The sequence below is a fragment of the Enhydra lutris genome, unplaced genomic scaffold, assembly GCF_002288905.1.
Source record: "Enhydra lutris kenyoni isolate GAN:26980312 unplaced genomic scaffold, ASM228890v2 scaffoldscaffold29, whole genome shotgun sequence".
NCBI lineage: Eukaryota > Metazoa > Chordata > Mammalia > Carnivora > Mustelidae > Enhydra > Enhydra lutris.
The window spans coordinates 7,325,006-7,343,089 of record NW_019154113.1 but is presented as its reverse complement, the minus strand read 5'-3'; positions in this window follow the sequence as shown (position 1 = coordinate 7,343,089).

The window sequence follows — 18,084 nt, the reverse complement described above, 5'->3', positions numbered from 1 at the left end:
GCAAGAAAGCTAGGAAATATTGAAGTGAGGGAGAAAATTTCTATTTTTCTAAAGGATATGGAGTCTGTAGTGTGACAGAAGGGAAGAATGTAAATCTGATTCTGGGTAACATCTCTATAAAGCATTTTACTGGAATTTTTCAAGTTCCTGGATTTACAGGATGTTTCCTTATTTTTTCTTTGGAAAAAGGGATCCTGAGAAAAAAAATTTTTTATCATTCTGGATCAATTGAAAATAGGTTAAATGACCTATTTCTTCTTTAAGAGTGGGGCAAAATATCATAGCTTTGCAGATATGAGCACAAATGAGACATCTGAGGAGCCTATGCATCTGTTGAGATGCCTTCAATGAAGAGAGAGCCATGATGGTCTGAGGCTCTAATGTTGCTACTTACAACTGAATAAAGTTAGGAAAAGTAGAAAAATATCTCTGTGCTCTACTTTTTCTATCCATTAAGAACATAAGGAAACCAATCCCAGCAATGGTGATGCAGAGTATAATTTATCATCAGCATTATTAGGTCATAGGTTTGCCTAAATCCAACAAACTTCAAAGATAGTAATGAAACCTTCTCAGTGAAAGAAAACCACTGGGGGGGGGTGAGTTACTCAATTCCTAATAAACAACATCTTCTCTATAGTAGTCAGCCAATTCCATTCATGAGTGTATAGGGAGGACCTCTAAACCAGGGAGTCCTTCATCAAAACTTAAAAGACTTTGCCATAGTCGACACTCTCAGAATGAGACCCATTATTTGTGGAGAACAGATGCCCTTAATCACTCGAACAACTAGGTTAATATCATAAGCTCCAACTATTTCCAGCTAATGGCAATCCATCATCAAGCTTTGGAGACCAGAATGGAAAAAAGCAGACTTACAATTTGCCGGGATGATTTAAGGCCTGGCATTTAGAACTTTATGTTTCCATTGCTCTTTTGATGTGCTTCTTGGCTCATCCTTTTCTTGAAGAAAGCTCTCCTCTATTCACTCCCAAAGAGTCTAAATGCCTGTGACTATGAACAAAACCCAAATAGAAATGTGTTCTGTTCAATATGGGTGATGAACCATCTTTTAAGGATTATCCGCTATGGTCCCTAAAAGGATGACAATAAGGATAGACACAAGGCAAAGGATCTCAGCTCCTCCAAATGGTGAGTGGTGGCTCTGTCTTCGTGATGGTAAATATCTGAACAAAAACTGTAAAGTCAATGAAATAGATAGATACTTGGATTTCACAAGTGACTAAATGGTCTGGAAAATTGATCCTTGGTTTCAGTTCTATATAACAACATACAGACCCAAACGGGATCTAAATTTTGTCAACAGAAGCTGATAAACCAAAAATATAGTAGATTATATTGGGATAGAGAAGTTGATTGACATGGAATGGCTTCCATGCCTTACCTCAGAGAATGTCCGGAGTGATGAATCCTTAGAAATGATATGTGTAACTCCTTCCATTGCAGGAAAAGTACCAGAGCCAGAGAAGTCCTTCTCCCTGTGACAGAGTTGGTCAGTTGTTGTTCCACGACTAGAACCCAGACCTTTGGACAGGCCCAGGGTACCCTTCTTCCACCTCCAAGGTAAGTATGGTCCGTCACTTACCAACTGCCCAAGCAACCACTGCTATGTTCCGGTGTCACTTTGATAACCCTTAGACAGGTGAATTCAGAGGCCAATACTGAATGGTCAGTGCTTAGTATAGTACAGGGCAGCCTATCCTGGATGAGCTACTGGATTTAGTTGCACACATCTACACAATGCCTACAATGATCAAAGCATTATTCTAAGTGCTTTATGTCATATGACATTATATTCAGGAGCTCATGCTAACTGTAACTTCCGACACCAGTGCCAGATGGAGTCCAAACCATCGTGGACACTAGAAGTTTATCTCTACTCATTATTGGGATGATGGCAAATGTATTGCATGCTCTCAGATCTCGGCTATGAAAAAGAACACCCTTGACCTGAGCCTGACCATTGCCACCACGCAGCAAGGCCAAGCAACTTGGACCAGGCTGGCTTGGTGGAAGACCAACCATGGTGGAAGACCAACTATGTACCATGTTTGCAAAATTACTTGGAATAGAAGCCAGCCTTTTCTTAATATAAATTTAAATATATGTGTATATATATTTAAATTTAAATATATATAAATTTATAAATTGTATAAAATTTATTATGAATTATATGAAATTTATATAAATATATTTTATATATATTTAAATTTAAATATGTATATTTAAATTTAAATTTATTTATTTATTTATTTATTTAGGTCAATGAGGAAGCTCCCTAATTTGGCAAAGCCCAACAGGCTATTAGGAGGCCTTGGGGAGCCCTATGGGGCGTTTACAGTTTGATGGTTGTTATGGACAGAATGTTTGTACCGTCCCCAAAAACCATATGTTGAAGCCCTAACACCCCCAGTGCAGGTAGCTGTGTTTGGCTCTGAGGCCTCTAGGGAAGTACCTAATGTCAAATGAGGTAATAATGGTAGGGCCCTTATTGAATAGGATTAGTGTCTTCATAAGAAAAGATACCAGAGAGCTCACCTTGCCCACCCTCACTTGACCACAGCCAGAGGAAAGACCAGGAGGCAACACAGTGAGTTGCCCGCTATCTACAAGCCAGGAAGAGGCTCTCACCAGAATCACATTTCCCAGCACCTTGATCATGGACTTCTAGTCTCCAGAACAGAATAAATAAATACCTACCGCTTAAGACACCCAGTCTGAGGCATTTTGTTCTGGCCACCTAAGCTGACTGATACCAGGGATTTTGTTTGTCATTCAGAGAAGGGGAGCAGAGCAAGGAAGTTTCTCCCTAGCATGCTGCCCGCCTGCATCCCCAACCCCATGTTTTGTGCAAAGTCACACAGAGGCCAGCAGGATGAAGATACCAAATGTCAGAGTGGCTCCCAGCCAGAAAGGCCAGATTAGGCTTGTATCTTTCTCTTGGCCCCAAACTCCTCTACCACTGACTACTACACCAATCCCTGCCTTGTGGTGTTGGCTGTGTGGACCATATCACAGAACACCTGCATGGCCCTCAGCACAAAGCCTGGCGATTGCTGTTGGCATTTAGGAGTGGAGACTATGAATGTTTGGATAAAGAAAGAAAATCTTTGACCCAATCTTGAGACTGAATGCAGGCCCTGCCTCCCCACCACCCTCTCCATAAGCAAGTAATTCTCTGCCTTGAGCCTCAATTCTTCAGCTGTGAATTAACCATGTCATCTATCTCCTGGGACTCTGGGGACACGGCGCCACATCAGGCTTCTTGAGATGATTGTGATCACTGAGGTGAGAAGAGTCTTTGCACGTAAGGGGCCCAGTCTGGAGCCTATGTCCTATGTGTGGGGCTCTGGAAGGAGTTGTGAGGGAAAGTCTCAGATCTCCTGGGCCCTGAGAGAGGCTTGACTCTGAGGCCTCTGCTGGGCAAAGCAGGCAGTGGCTCTGCATCTCCACTCATGGCATGAACTTGTGGACCAGAGCTCTGGGCTGAGACTCTGAGGACTCAACCCTCGAGACCTGTGACCTGGGCAAGTCGCTACCCGCTCTAAGCCTCACCAACTTGACCTTTAAAAGGAGAGAGAGAGCAGGATTGTTTCCCAGGGCTCTGCTATCCCGTGATTGTAAATAGTTCCTTCTCTCTTATTCACAAAATGTGAACATAGGGCAATTTTATTCTGTGCGCTTGGTCAGAATGATTTGTATTCCACAGCCAAAGTCCCTCACAGCAAGGTTGATGTGTGTTTGGACTGCAATAACCAAGTGTTTTATATTTTATAAAAGCCAAATTAATGATGAAAACTCACTAACGGTATTTTTCCTCTTTTCAATTCAAAGAAAATTGGATCCTTCATGTGTGTCAGAGTTGGTAGCTCACTGCCATTAGGAAGGGGGGGTTATTTGAGATCCAGGGAAAGTGTTATGATCTGGGGAAATTTCTAGTACAAGGGATCAGAAGACCACATTTCTGAAGCAGCATGTAATGCACCTTGGCTAGCTTCCTCAGGCTGCTATCTTTCTCAAAGTGGGTCTGCCAAATCCTGAAAAGGCCACTAAGGTCCCACAGTGAGGAGCTGGGTCTCTGGAGAAAACTGGCTCCTGGCAGGGAATGCTGTGGTGTCCACACAGACATCCCGCAAGTGGGCAAATGGCCCCTACTGCTAGGTTGCTTTCATCAAGTCACGAGACCGCCTCCCTCTCAGCAAAGCACCTGAAACTTTGGTAGGAATATGGTAGGAATAAACTCTCTGAGCTTTGATGGAAGCTCCCCAAGCTCTGAGAAGTGGAGGGAGAGGTATAAAAGGTCTAGAGTAGACATCTCAAATCCACACCCTAATCCATGGAGAAATACTCATTCACTGGAGACGATGAGATCACATCTCTCCCAACAGGAAAACATTCCCAGTGTACCAGGAAAGGGAAAAGGGAGGTCTTGACATAAACTCAACTACTGAATCCTGTATTGTGTGTTTTCTCTGTCCTTCTGTCTATATATAGATTAGTAATCTTCTATCATCTGTCTATCTTCCTATCATCTATGTATCTGTTGAAGTTGTGCTCTCCTCCAGCCAACCTAACAGTCTAAGATTTAGCAAAAGATCTCAGCCTACATGACTGATTAATGAAAACTTTTGTTGTAGATCTATAAATCATGCATTCTTTTCTAGAAAGAACAGAACAGCTCTGTACATTGCAGGATTCTCTTGCACAACCTTTCCCAGGCACCAAGGACCAGACTTTCTTGCCCACCTTCCGAGCATAGAGATAACTCTGTAGCTAACATCATCCTCTTTTTACATAATCAAGAAATGCCACTGACCACTGTAAACCCTTAACTCATTAAACCCCTTTAAAAATCTCTGGGCCAGCCAGAAACCTTGGAGTTGGCTTTTGGACAAGAGTCTGCCTGTTCCCCCAGGGGGCCAGCCTCCTGAATAAAACTCAAATTCCTTTCCAATGAAAATTTGTCTCTTGTGTATTGAACTTTTGAGCAATGAACAGCAGAACTTGGGTTTTGGTAACACAATTATCTATCTATCATCAGTCCTCTATCTACCAACCTAATTCCAAAAGAATAGGCACCAAAATGTTAATGCACCTATCTCTAAGAGGTGAAATTATGGGTCATTTTTCATTCATTCAGTGTGACTCAGTCTTCCAATTGCTGGGACCTCAGCAGCAACAGAAGGGATGAAATCCTGACCTTCACACAGTTTGCAAACTGATGAGCAATTTCATTCAACCCATTTATTTATTTGCTTTTTTTGCATTTTTAAAAAAATTTTTAGAGTGAACATGTATTATTTTGTGGCCAGCAAAAAGCATAAGAAAGTATAAGAAAAATAAGAGTGATTATAAAATTATATATATATTATATATATATAAAATTATATATATATAAAATTATAAGTCTTTGCTTATAATTCTTGTGTTTTTGTTTTATTGGTGACCAAGTACTTATCTTTCTTTCCAGCCCTTGTTTATAAAATCAGAGCTTTAAAAGTTAAACAGATATAAATTCAAATTCCTTCCCTGCTATGAGGCAGACTACCTAATCTCCAAACCTTGACATCCTCGTCTCAAATGAGGTTGTGGTGTGAATCTGATGATCCCCACAAAGGACCACAGAAATGTGAGCGTGAACAAAATGCTCAGCAATGGCTAGCGTTGTGCCTCCAAGGATCCCTGACTTTCTAGGGAACAGGTGCAGCTTTTCAATCACTTATGACAATGTCATGTGTGGGGCAAGTTGAACAACTGAAACAAGGAAACCTTGGTTTCGATCCTAACTCCACTAATTTCAAGCTGTATGGTCACCTAACCACCACCTTCCCTGAGTTGATTTTCTCACCTCTCAAAGGACAAAAATGCTGTCTACTACATAAAACTGGTCATGACATCTGCCATCAAGAGGAGACATCGGGGCCCCAGTTGCCCTACCACACCATTCAGAACCCTTTATGCAACTCTGCCTTTCCCACTGGCCTCATCTTTCTCTTTTCTTTGCAGTTCCTCCAATGCTCTCTCCTTTCCCTGGGCTTTTGCAAATGTTACTGCTGCCTGAGCACACTTTTCCCATCCTCGGCTGAACTCTTGAGCTCAGATTTTAATTGAGCTCAATTCTGTAGGGTGCCTCCCCTCTGGGAAATGCTTATGGACCCAGGGCTATAATTTTATTTTGAAATGTGCCTGGCACCTGTGTTCATTACTGTCACAGAAACCACCATGCCACACTCTTGTTTCAATATCTCCTCTGGGAGGGAACCATTGTCCTATTGTGTTTTATAATTGTGACACTCAACACCATGCTTGCCCCATTAAGAAGCCAGTACTTCAGGATGCCTGGGTGGCTCAGTCCATTAAGCATTTTCCTTTAGCTCAGGTCATGATCCCAGGGTGCTAGGATCGAGTCCTGAATTAGGCTCTTTGCTCTGCAAAAAGCCTGCTTCTCCCTCTGCCTGCTGTTCCCCCTGCTTGGGTACACATGCTCTCTCTCTGACAAATAAATACAATCTTAAAAAAAAAAAGCAGCCAGTGTTCATAAATGTCTGTTCAACAAATAAGTGAGTAACGGTGAACACATGCCATGGGATTTGGCTTCTCTTTTTTTTCCCCTACAGTTTTACGGCTCAGAGAGCTCGTCTGTTCGCCAAGCAGAGTAGAGTCACCCCTCCATGGTCAGTGCTTCGGCTTACTCTTCTGGGTTGTTCCAGGAGTAGCATTTAGCCTCAGATGGAGGAAGGTAAAAAAAAAAAAAAAAAAAAAGCCGTTTTGATCCTGGTAAACATCAGCAACAACTCGTGGTAGAAGTTTATAACTGTGTTAAGGTGCTACTCGGTTGCCAGGATTTGGGAAAGAAATGATTCAACAAAGGCACCAAACGAGGCATGGTGTGAGAAGAGGCATGTCATGCCTGGAACGCTGCTGGGCAGGAGAAGGCCCAGAGCAGTGGCAGCTCCCAGAGGACGCCCCTCCTGACCTGAGAGAGAAGGCTTGGCTTTAAATCAAAAGGACATCCTGATGAGATGGGGTAAGTCACACAGATGGGGGAGGGCTGGTCAGAGAAGAACAAAAAACAATCCAGATCAGTTCATCCAGGACAAGGGAGTTGGAGATGGGCAGAGAGGCAGGAGTTAATGAGACTCAGGGACTTGTCTGTGTCCGAAAGGCTAACGGGAGGCAGTGTATTTAGGACAGCCCCCCTAAGGGGTTCAAGGGATCCATCCTGCTGAAACAAGCACAGGACTCCTTAATTTGACTGACTCTTTAATCCATTCTATAAAACCAAAGGACATAGTGAGTGAGAGTCATCATTACTCCTGAGAAGGCAACATGGAAGACATGATGGGTGAGATCACTTGTCATTTCCTTCCGAACACAAGTAGGAAGAGCACAGACAGATGGAGGTCAAGGCTGTGTGCTCCCCGGCTCCACAGGTGACTAGCTGTGGATCTTGGGCAAGTGACTCGATCCCTCCAGCCTGTTTCCTCATCCCTGAACTGGCACGGCTTATTCACCACTCCGATAACATTTGTGGTGGGAAGGTATATTGCCTGGTGGGAGCCTATTTTCTAGACTCATCTATATGTGTGTATGAAAACTGTATAGATGTGTTGAAAAGACAAATGTATATTTATGATTTTGGTAAAAATCTCCAAGCATTATAAAACCAGCATTTAGCTAACTGTATGAGAGAGAAAGATCAAGAAAAATATGGAGGAGTACAAAGGAAAGATGGGCTGGGATGGAAATAGGGAGGGACACTTTGGGCCAGGGTGGAGAGATGGAGGGAGTAGTAGGACTAGTCTAAAGACCTGTGACCCCAGCCCATTAGAGCTTCCAGGTGCTGTGGTCAGCAGGAAAGAATGGTCCATTGCCAACCAACCTGGTATTATTCTCCTGCACCATTAAACTAGCATCCCCCCCACCCCGTCCCCGCCAAGTCCACAGCAACACCAGCGGCTAACTTCAGAAGTGGTCAATACGTAGAACAGATCAGAAAGGCAATCAAGGAAATCCTAGCACTTTTGTTCACACCTCAAAACCAACACCAAAGTGAGGCCTGGAGAGGAAGTTGGAGACTCCAAGGCTGTTTATTTCTAGTCCAATGGTCCTCTCCTTTTTCAGTCTATCCCTTCTTACAAATGTAGATCCTAACCCAGAGGGTCATTAACAATGCTTAGCGCCTACTATATGAGCAGAGATAATAACCCAAAGATCCTGGCTCAATTTCAACCCAGTTCATTGCAACCTGCTCACCAAGGCCATTTCTTGCAAAGACACTCATTAGAGCAACTAAAGGACTCCTTCCAACCTCCAAGGAAAAGTAACCCTTCTCTCTGGGGTCTTGGCCAGATGCCAGTTCAGGTCAGTTCGATTCCACCCAGCAGGACAAGAGCTTTTGCAGGAGATTGGGAAGTGGGTGGCTTCATGTTTCATAGGTCATAGGTTCAAATCCTATTGAGGTGCTGCTTTCAATAAGACCTCTGTTAATGGTCAGGGGATGGGGAATGAACCTGGGAGCATTTTCCTCACTCTCTTTTTTTTTGCCTCACCAACTGTCTCATGGGGAAAATTATATAAGCCCAGTTCCCAGAGCCAAGTTGGCCCTCTCCCATCCCATAAGGCATCTGGCTCCATTTCCAAGAATTGCACTAGAATCCCTCAGCTGCCCAAGGAGAAAAAATGGACCTTCATTTCCTATTCCTATGATTTACACAACAATATAAATTACTAGGATTCAATAAAGCAGAGTCATATAACAAGTACGTTAAATTCAGGTGCTCAATACGTGAAATGATATAAAACGCTGATCAACACATTTTGACGTGGTAGTCAATGCCTGACAATGTGTGATCCCTTGTATGCATTTACACACCTGTGTATGTAGGAAGAGAATCCTTCACAAAATATCACACGGTGATTGTTGTTCATATCAAATGCTTATTAGGGGCTAGGCACTGGGTTGGGTTCTCAACATGAGTCATCCCATTTGTCCCTCACAACATCCCTTTAAAGTCATCATTAATAAGATCATCGTAAATTAGTTGATTCAACTTCCTGGGTTCATACAGCCATTAAATAGTGATGCCTATATTCCCACCCCAAGCATTTGGGGTCAGAGTCTACGCTCTAAATCACTATGTACTCTTTCTTTCAAAATACAGAGGTTGACGGGTGCCTGGTTGACTCAGTCTGTTAAGCGTCCGACTCTTGATTTCAGCTCAGGTCGTGATCTCAGGGTTGTAAGATCAAGCCCCAACTTGGGCTCCTGCTGGGCATGAAACCTGCCTAAGTTTCCCTCTGTCCCTCTCCTTCTCTTCCTCCTCCCGCCCCCACACATGTTCTTATTCTCTCGAAAAAAAAAAAAAATCACAGAGGTTGACAATAGCAATCCTGAAATTGGGGATCCTTATTATGTTCCCATTTATGTGTTTCTAAGTTGTCCACATTCTCTATAATAAGTGTATATTACATTTCTAATTAGGAAGAGGTGGTATTTTTACATCTTCCCTGTTTTACATGGTCTGCATTGCAGACAAAGCAAAAAATATCGCCCTTCCAAGGAGTCTTTTAAATAAGCCTCTTTCTGGAGTTTCTAGGATGAGGGAAAAGTATGAGAATAAGGTGATTTGGGCAAGCATCTCCCTGAGAGGCCATCTCTGTATAAGCCTTCTCTCACTCCTTCTTAAGCACTGTATTTTCTCTCCCTCCCCCAAATAACAGGGCCTCTTGACCCATAGACCCCCCCAGACCAAAGAAGACACAAGAAATGAAGGGGCAAGAAGTCAGGTCTGAATGCCCAATTCGTGCATACTTCCCAAGGATGAGGCTGGCCTCTGGGTACAGTGACTGTAAAGGCCTCTGAAACTTGGCCACACTTTAATAGCCCAAGATAATTCCCCATCTAAACGGTAAGAAATACGGCCTTGAGATCAATACGGGGTGAATTAGTAGTCAACAGCGATCAAGTACGACAGAGAAAATATGATTCATTTCTTACAAGGGCTAAGATCTCCAACAGTTTATCGAGAAGCGTTTGAAGATTGGGGAACTGAGCTGGGAGGAATGCTTTAATTTAATCGACAAGTGGGTTTGTGGAGGAAGGCACAGACACTTGAAGGCTTTGGAGACTTTATCTTCTCTCTTTTTTTATTTTTTGCTGCGGCGGCGGTAACCTTATGACTGCACTTCCTCGTGCAGCTGTTTCTGAAGCCCTGAGATCAGTCCCAGGCAGGCAAAGCAGCAAGCTCACACCTTACTGCATGAAAATGAAGTTTCCAGCTCAGCGTACTGGACGGTCATTAATCTAATTAACAATTACTCAGTAGCAACGAAGTTAAGAATGTCACATCTCATGGCATACTTTTAATTTCAGATGCGCTTCTGAATGTGATTTTTCCTGACATTTAACTGCCTCGCTGTATGGCTTTCTTCTTGTAGAGAAATACAATTTATTCATCAAGGAGGCAGTCTCGTTTTCCTTGGGTGCGGGAGATATAAACAAATGTGGATTACCTTAATATGAAAAGTGATGGCCCTCAGCATCTGCCTGAATATGAATGTTGAGAGGGATGGAGAAATCATTTTCCTCGGTGGATTTGGCTATTAAGTTGGGACGGCGAAAGGCTTGGATCGAAGTCTCCGTGACACTACACAGCATTTTTGTAAATAAAAACTGATTTTTAAATAGTTTTTAAACAGAGCTTACCGAATAAATTTCCCACTGAATATGTGTTCTTGTGCATCCATACGAGGGGATATGAAACCCAACACCCCCCCAACCCCACCCACTTCCCCACCATTTTGGCAATTTAGCGGTGGAAGGTGGATGGTCTCAGTCACAGCAAAGGTTCTCCAGCAAGGCTTTTGAGATGATAGATTTGGAAAAAGGATGTGAAAGTCCATATGCTTTCCTGCAGTGATTATCTTGCGTTCCGTGCCCTTCACATCAATGCCTGGAGGAGTCACAAAGTACAAACCTCAACTCTAATTCCTTTGGGTGCATCATCCCCAAAACGCTACCAGGTCATAAAATGTTTTCTTAGGACAGTGTGCCATTTTCTAGGGAGAGGAGGGTTTGGAGGTTGGAGAGGGAATCCAGAACTGACTTGGAGGACGCAGGTGAAAGACGGACTGATCCCAAACCCGCCAGTGAAGGAGCCCCAAGCTCCGCTGCCCTAAGAGAGTTGAGCCCAACCGCATGTTGACCTAAGGGAAGTTATACAGATAGACTCCCCAATAACGGATAGCAAATTCCAAGAAACCCTAAATGTTCTCCTAGCCCAGGTAAAGATTAGCCCTTATACTGTGAATCTAGAGAAAGAACAGACTGTCACTAAAACGGTTCAAGTTATGGCAAGTTACTCAGCATTCAAGTATCCCCAGATCGGGAGTTAACCCCCTGCGGGGGAGTTCTTCAGTGCCCTGATGTGTTCCACCTGCGCACCTGCCAGGGAACGGGAAGCTATCTCCTGGGCACGAAGCTGAGAGCGGAGATCACTGGAACACACAAAAATTGCATGAAAGAACACTGTCTCCCTTTCAGTGAGATAGCAAGTGACTTTAAGATGAGTTAAATCTTGCAGTAGAGTCAGTGAATGGATAAGCTGTAGAGACAAGATTCTAACCCAAGTGTGTCTGACTCGTGCTCATCTTCCTTGTACTTTACCAGGCAGCATGCAATCAGCCTAAACTTTGCCTTGAGCGTCATCTTAACCGTTTCTGATCTCTATAGTTGTTTCAGTAATAGCTCAATTATCCAAAATATTTAGGAAATGGGGCATTCTGGTCAATTAAAAGTCTACCTAAGCAAATAAGAGTCTAATGAAAATAACCAGATTATCAACACTCGTTCATCGCCCAGCAGGTAGCTGTCCCTACTCCGCCATCATTACATACCCTATTTGCAGCCTGTATTTCCTTTGATCATAACAGTTAATGATTTTATCGTAATTGTCGATACATCTTGTCTTCCCTGTTCTATTGTAAGTTCAGTCCCATAGAAAGGGTCTCTCTTGCCACACTTCATCCGAAGTGCATGGCATACAGTAAGTATATGTATTTGCATATGTGTAAGTCTGTGTACATGTACACATACATGTGCATTGTGCATGTATATTACAGGTATATGTATAACATATACATGCATGGATATTATGCACTGTGTAGTGTGTATAGTACATATTGTTACATAGTATAGAATATGAAAAATCATATGATAAATATATAACATGTTACATGCAATATGATAGATGAATAATATAAAGCATGTTTACCTCATTTTATATATAGTAATATATACTACATTAATATATGATATACTATATGGTATATTACAAGTCATATATTTTACATTATGCATCATGTATTATCTCTATATAACATATTATACAGTATTATTGCCTTATAATTTTATTATATAATATACCATATTACAATATACTATTATTTATATGTATAGTAATACAGCATATATTATGTACTATAGGTATATAACATGCAGACATATATATATAAAATACGATGGAATGAATGAACAAAAGAGGACAGAGGGGCGCCTTGGTGGCTCAGTCGGTTAAGCATCGCCTTTGGCTCAGGTCATGATCTCAGGGTCCTGGGATGAAACCCCAATTCAGGCTTCCTGCTCAGCAGGGAGCCTGCTTCTCCCTCTCCCCCTCCCCCTACCCATGCTCGGTCTCCCCCCCCCCCTCGTGTGCTTTCTCTCTCTCTCTCAAATAAATAATCAATTTATATATATATATATATATATATATATATATATATATATATTTTTTTTTTAAGAAAGCACAAGAGTCTGAGGTGGAAGCAGTGGAGAGCATTTTTCTGCACATGCACTGATTTGAGGATGTTCCCAGACACAGTCGACACCAGGGTTTGGATTCAGATTCTAAGCGACTATGCGCTTGTGGACAAATCCCTTAGTCACCTGAAGGCAGGTAAAACAAGGACAACTAGGCTGCGAGTTAGCATCTGTTGACACTTCCTACGTACCAGGCACAGTGCTAAGCACTTTGCATGTCCAAACTTAACCTTGACCTGCCAGTTACCCTATTAGTCAGGTACTATTGGCCCCATTTAGAGGTGAGGAATTTAAGGCAAAGTGATGGGAAGTAATGTGCTCAGTGAATACAGAGCATTTCACCCAGCACCCAGCACATACGAAGCGCTCAGTAAATGCTAGCTAGCTAGGCTTTGCCTCCCCCTTTTAAGGATGACAATCTCTGGCTAACCACATGTGCTGTTAAAACTTGACAATATATTTATTTGCCTTATAAAGAATGGAAGAAGAAATCAGCTCGCATAGATTTTATTTCCAAACTATCTATAAATAATAAGTTAAGGAAAACTTGCCTTTCTTATTTAAAGGTCTAATTTAGATTCTTTATCAAAATGATTTAAAATGCCTTTCACTGGGAAACCATATTTCAAAGACTTTATTTATTAGACTTCTTCAAAGTGTGTTTTTAATGCACATTCTGACTTTTTGCCAAACCTCTTCTCTGAAACAGTAAAATTAGAGCTGCTCCCTCTTTAAATAAAGAGTTATATTTATTAGATTTTTACATATTGATACAGTACAATCTATCAAAATAAATCTGAGAATTGACACATAAATCTTCCACTCTCCCACCATTCTTTACATCCAGAGTCTTGACTGTCATTTCCCTCTGATAAACGTTCAGAGAAGTCTTGGGGCAAGGAACTTCTTTTCACAAGAATCAGACCTGCATCGTCAAGTGTAACTTTCCATCTCATCGCTGTGGCTGCACTTGGGGCCAGAGTGGCTGTGTGTGTTCTATCGGACACTGTAATTAAATGTAATTACCTTTTAAGCCTAAACAGCAGTGAACTCTACAAAATGCACAGGACTTGTAAGCCAAGTTCTAAACCAATGTTTCAACCTCTTGGGAGAACGCCAGAAGAAAGTCACCAATGTGTGTCTTTCCCTTCGAAACCTCTCTCCTTTTTTATTTAAATGAAAGACAATGACTTCAAAAGAAGATGCCTATTTCTCAAACACTGCGGCAGATTCTGAGTCATTTCAAATAACGCACGTGTTGCAAAACTCACCAGAGTGATTTTGGACGTGAGACTTTCTTTTCTAGAATTCAGTGATCTCTATGGTAATATGTAGTAGACACCAAACAGATACTCAGGGGCGCTGATACCTCTCACATTTGATATCTGGGTTACCTCTTTGACAACAAAGTGGTAAGAAATTCTGGTAAAAAGTAAGATCTCAGGCCACCCCTTTCCAAGATAGGAACATTTTAATCTTCAACGTATTGAGGACTATAGATGCATGTGTTATATCTTCCTTTTCACAGGCCCATGAGATTGTCTGGAATGGGGCTCCAGGTGCACTTATCAAGTAATGACAAATTAAAAAATGACAACTTTTGTCATCTAATTGGACTCTCCATATTGAGGGATACAGACCCTCTGTATTGAGGGATATGAAGAGTCCATTTTTGCACCACACTGGTTATGGACTGAATGTTCATGTCCCCCTCCCCACTCAATGCTCATAGGTTGAAGCCTTACCCTGTGATGTGATAATATTTGGAGATGGGTTTTTTGAACAGTACGTAGGTCCAAATGAGATCCTGAAGCTGGGACCCTCATGATGAGATTAGTGAGTGCCCTTAGAGGAAGAGAAAGAGAGAGGCATCTCTCTCTCTCTCCAGGTACATACACCAAAGAAAGACCATGGGGGGTGTGGGAGGCAGAGAGCTGGATGTGTGTAAATCAGGAAGAGTGATCTCACCCGACACCCAACCATCCAGGGACCCCAAACATGAACTTCCCAGCCTCTAGAACTGTGAGAAATAATGTCTGTTGTTTAAGCCACTTGGTGTGTGTATTTTGTTATAGCAACCCAAGCCAAGAACACCATTAAAATCAGTGTTCTTTGAAAAATGAAAATAAAGATGTGCCAGCACCCATGCTTTGATGAATGCCCACAGCCTCTTGATCTCCTGGTCCCACAACCCCTCCCATCTTTCCACCTCTGCCGTCTCCGAAAGTTGTGCTCTCCCAATGGCCATGTGATGGGGTCCAAACCCCTGAACATAGCATCCCATATTTTTTCTAATCGGCTCCTCCTGATTTCTCCAGCCATCTCTCCAGGGGATTCCCCCTTAACTGACATGCCTCATCTTGGTCTGCCCACCATCTATTGTTATTTTATAGCTGAAAAGGATCCTGGGTTTCCACTGGTTCCAACCCTACCTATGCACCCTAACCTTGACTCCTCTTGATCCAAATGTTTGGTTGATGCAGATTCTACTGCAGATCTAGGGTGAAGTATGTTTCTCAGGCTGGGTACATATCATCTAATATAATCAGGTAGGAAGGAGGTAGACAGGAGGACTGGAGAGGGAAGGAGGAAAGAATAGAAGGAGGTGTGTTCCGTCAGAGCCCCCTGCCCATCTCAACTGCTGTCTTCACTCATGTGCCCCTTGAGACGTAGAGGGACTCTCTGAACAAGAGACAACACCGGGGCCATCCAAGGCTTGAGCACGACTGAGCGATTCTTGCCATTTTGAGTAAAAGGAAATGAGGGAAGACCTAAAAGTTCTTATGAACCTACTATGTGCTTTACCTACTTTAACATACTCATTTTCCATTGCAACCCTGAAAGGCAGATTCAAAACAGAACAACACAAAACAAAACCCTTCTTTTACAGGGAACCAAAAGAAGGCCCAGAAGTCTTGGTCCCAAAAGAATTTAGACCAGTATTTGAATATAGACCTTCTTTGGTTCAATCAATTTTTTCTGTTGTTCTTTGTAGCAGGAGAAGCTACCATGAAAACCACCAGCTAGGCACTGAGGTTCCAGGAATGATAGGACATGATTCATGTCTTCTAGTGGCTTTGGGTTGGGAGAATGGGACACACCTGTAAAGACTGTAAAGCAACAAAGGATACACAGTATGCAGTAAACCATCCCTATTGTTCACTTGTCTACACTGCCTGAGACACAAACATTTATTGAGCACCTACTAAATGCCAAGAACTATCTAGTGATTTTCCCTTATTTATAGACTTTACATAACTCCCTGGGATCAGTATGACCAGTATTATATGCACTGTGCAGAAAGGTGTTTAAATAACACGTCCATGTTTCCTCAGCTGGTACAAAGAGGAAGGCTTAAACCACATTTCAGAAGCTCCTTCAAAAACAGACTCAACGTTAGAATGTTTGGTTCACAGATACTTTGTATATATATATAATTTATTCACTGAGGCATAAATTCATTTCAAGAGTCCTGTGGTCAGGGACTTGGGATGGAATTTAGATCCATAAGATCTTAGACACATCCAGTGTCTCCAAGTTTTTTTACAGTTTTGTAGCACTGGCCATAAGGAGTGGAAGGACATCGAGGGACAAAGCCAGCCACCACGAGCCATGTCTGTCCCACAGCAGCTGGGACAAATATCCACACTTTCTGCTTACCCAGTGCTGGGACCTGACAGTTATATGCATCAGCCCTCTCCCCCCAAGTGTATTCCACTAGTCAGTCACATGGTCCAAGAGTTCCTATGAGAAAGACTTAGTGGATCTACACAAAATCTCTTTTAGCATAATTTTATCCTTCCAAAAAGAGTTCCAGAAAAGAGAGAGAGAAAGAGAGATCGTATTTGTACAAATCTCTGTCTGGAAGTCCTGAAAAGCAGTCAGAGCCAAACAACAAGAGAAGCAGCAACCCTCAGGAGGTAGGGACTTTGACATTGGAAGCCCTGTGAGAAGCCAACAAGGTCAGGGGGACAGAACCCAACAAGGAATGTTCACTCACTTGGCAAGGCAGTGCTGAGGGTTGTGCCGTGGGAAGGTGAATGTCCAGATTCACAGAGAGAAAACAAGCCTCTGAGTGAGTACCTGGACTTGTGTATTATTAATTTATTTAGTGCTTCTCATCTTTTTCTACTTCTAAAGGCTGATAATTGTATGATTCTGGTATCTCAGTCAGATCTCTCTCTCTCTCATTTTCTTTCTCTCTCCCTCTCTCACTGTTAGGCAGTAGAATGGATTCTGTGCCAAAAGGCTATAATTAGCCTGATAATAATGTATTTCTAAAGTGTTGTTGTTTTGTTTTACCTTTACATTTTTTCTCCCTGTGATTGTTCTGTAAATTAATTTTTTACTTTGAAGTTCTATAGATGCCATTACAGTAACTATTTCCCTGAGTGGATGATTTATAGCATAGCAAACCCTGTCTTCCTTGATTCTGGAGAACAATCCTATCACTGTAGAAAGCATGCCTCAGACCATTTTCCTTGGGCTCTGGAGTCAACATGAGTGGCTTAACTCTGAACCTACCGGGATTTAAGAATTTCTGACATGGAGATCATTTATAAGCCTGATTTGAGGGGAGAAAAGGCTCACACTGTGCTCTTCACATACCATCCAGCACATACTGTGATCTGATGAGGAATCAGGGGTTTGCTTTCCATCTGGATGCTCCCCAGAGTTCTACAACATATTATACCAAGGAATTATCTTTAGCAAACTCTCTTCACTACTAAAGCAAGCCAGATTTCCAGAAGGAAAGTTGACCTTATCCTTAAAATATTGTTTTGAAACTGAATTTGCCCTCATGGTAGCCTGTAACATGGCCCCCAGGGGTCCTTGACAGTCTTGTGTCAACCTTTCTCTTGAGTATGTGTGGGACCTAGTGACTAACCTCTCATGAATAGCATGTGGCAAAGGCAATGTACAAACGTACTCATGGGGCTAGAGGTCAACACCATCTGTTTCTCACAAGTGGCTGGCCAGGGATTGGCGGCTTCATGTTGATCACAACATGGCAGCTCGCTTCCCGGAGAGAGAGCAAACCAAGCGAGAAAGATAATACATCAATGATGTGTCAAACTGCGCTTTCTGAAGGAAGCAACAAAGAATTTGTGGACCTAAACCTTACCTCAGCTCCAGTTTAATTAGGTTATCAGGAAATCCTTCCATTATTCAGGCCACATTTACTCTTCCAAGTTCACTTCAGAATCCATGGAATTTACTTGGTTCTACTGAAAAAGAAGAAA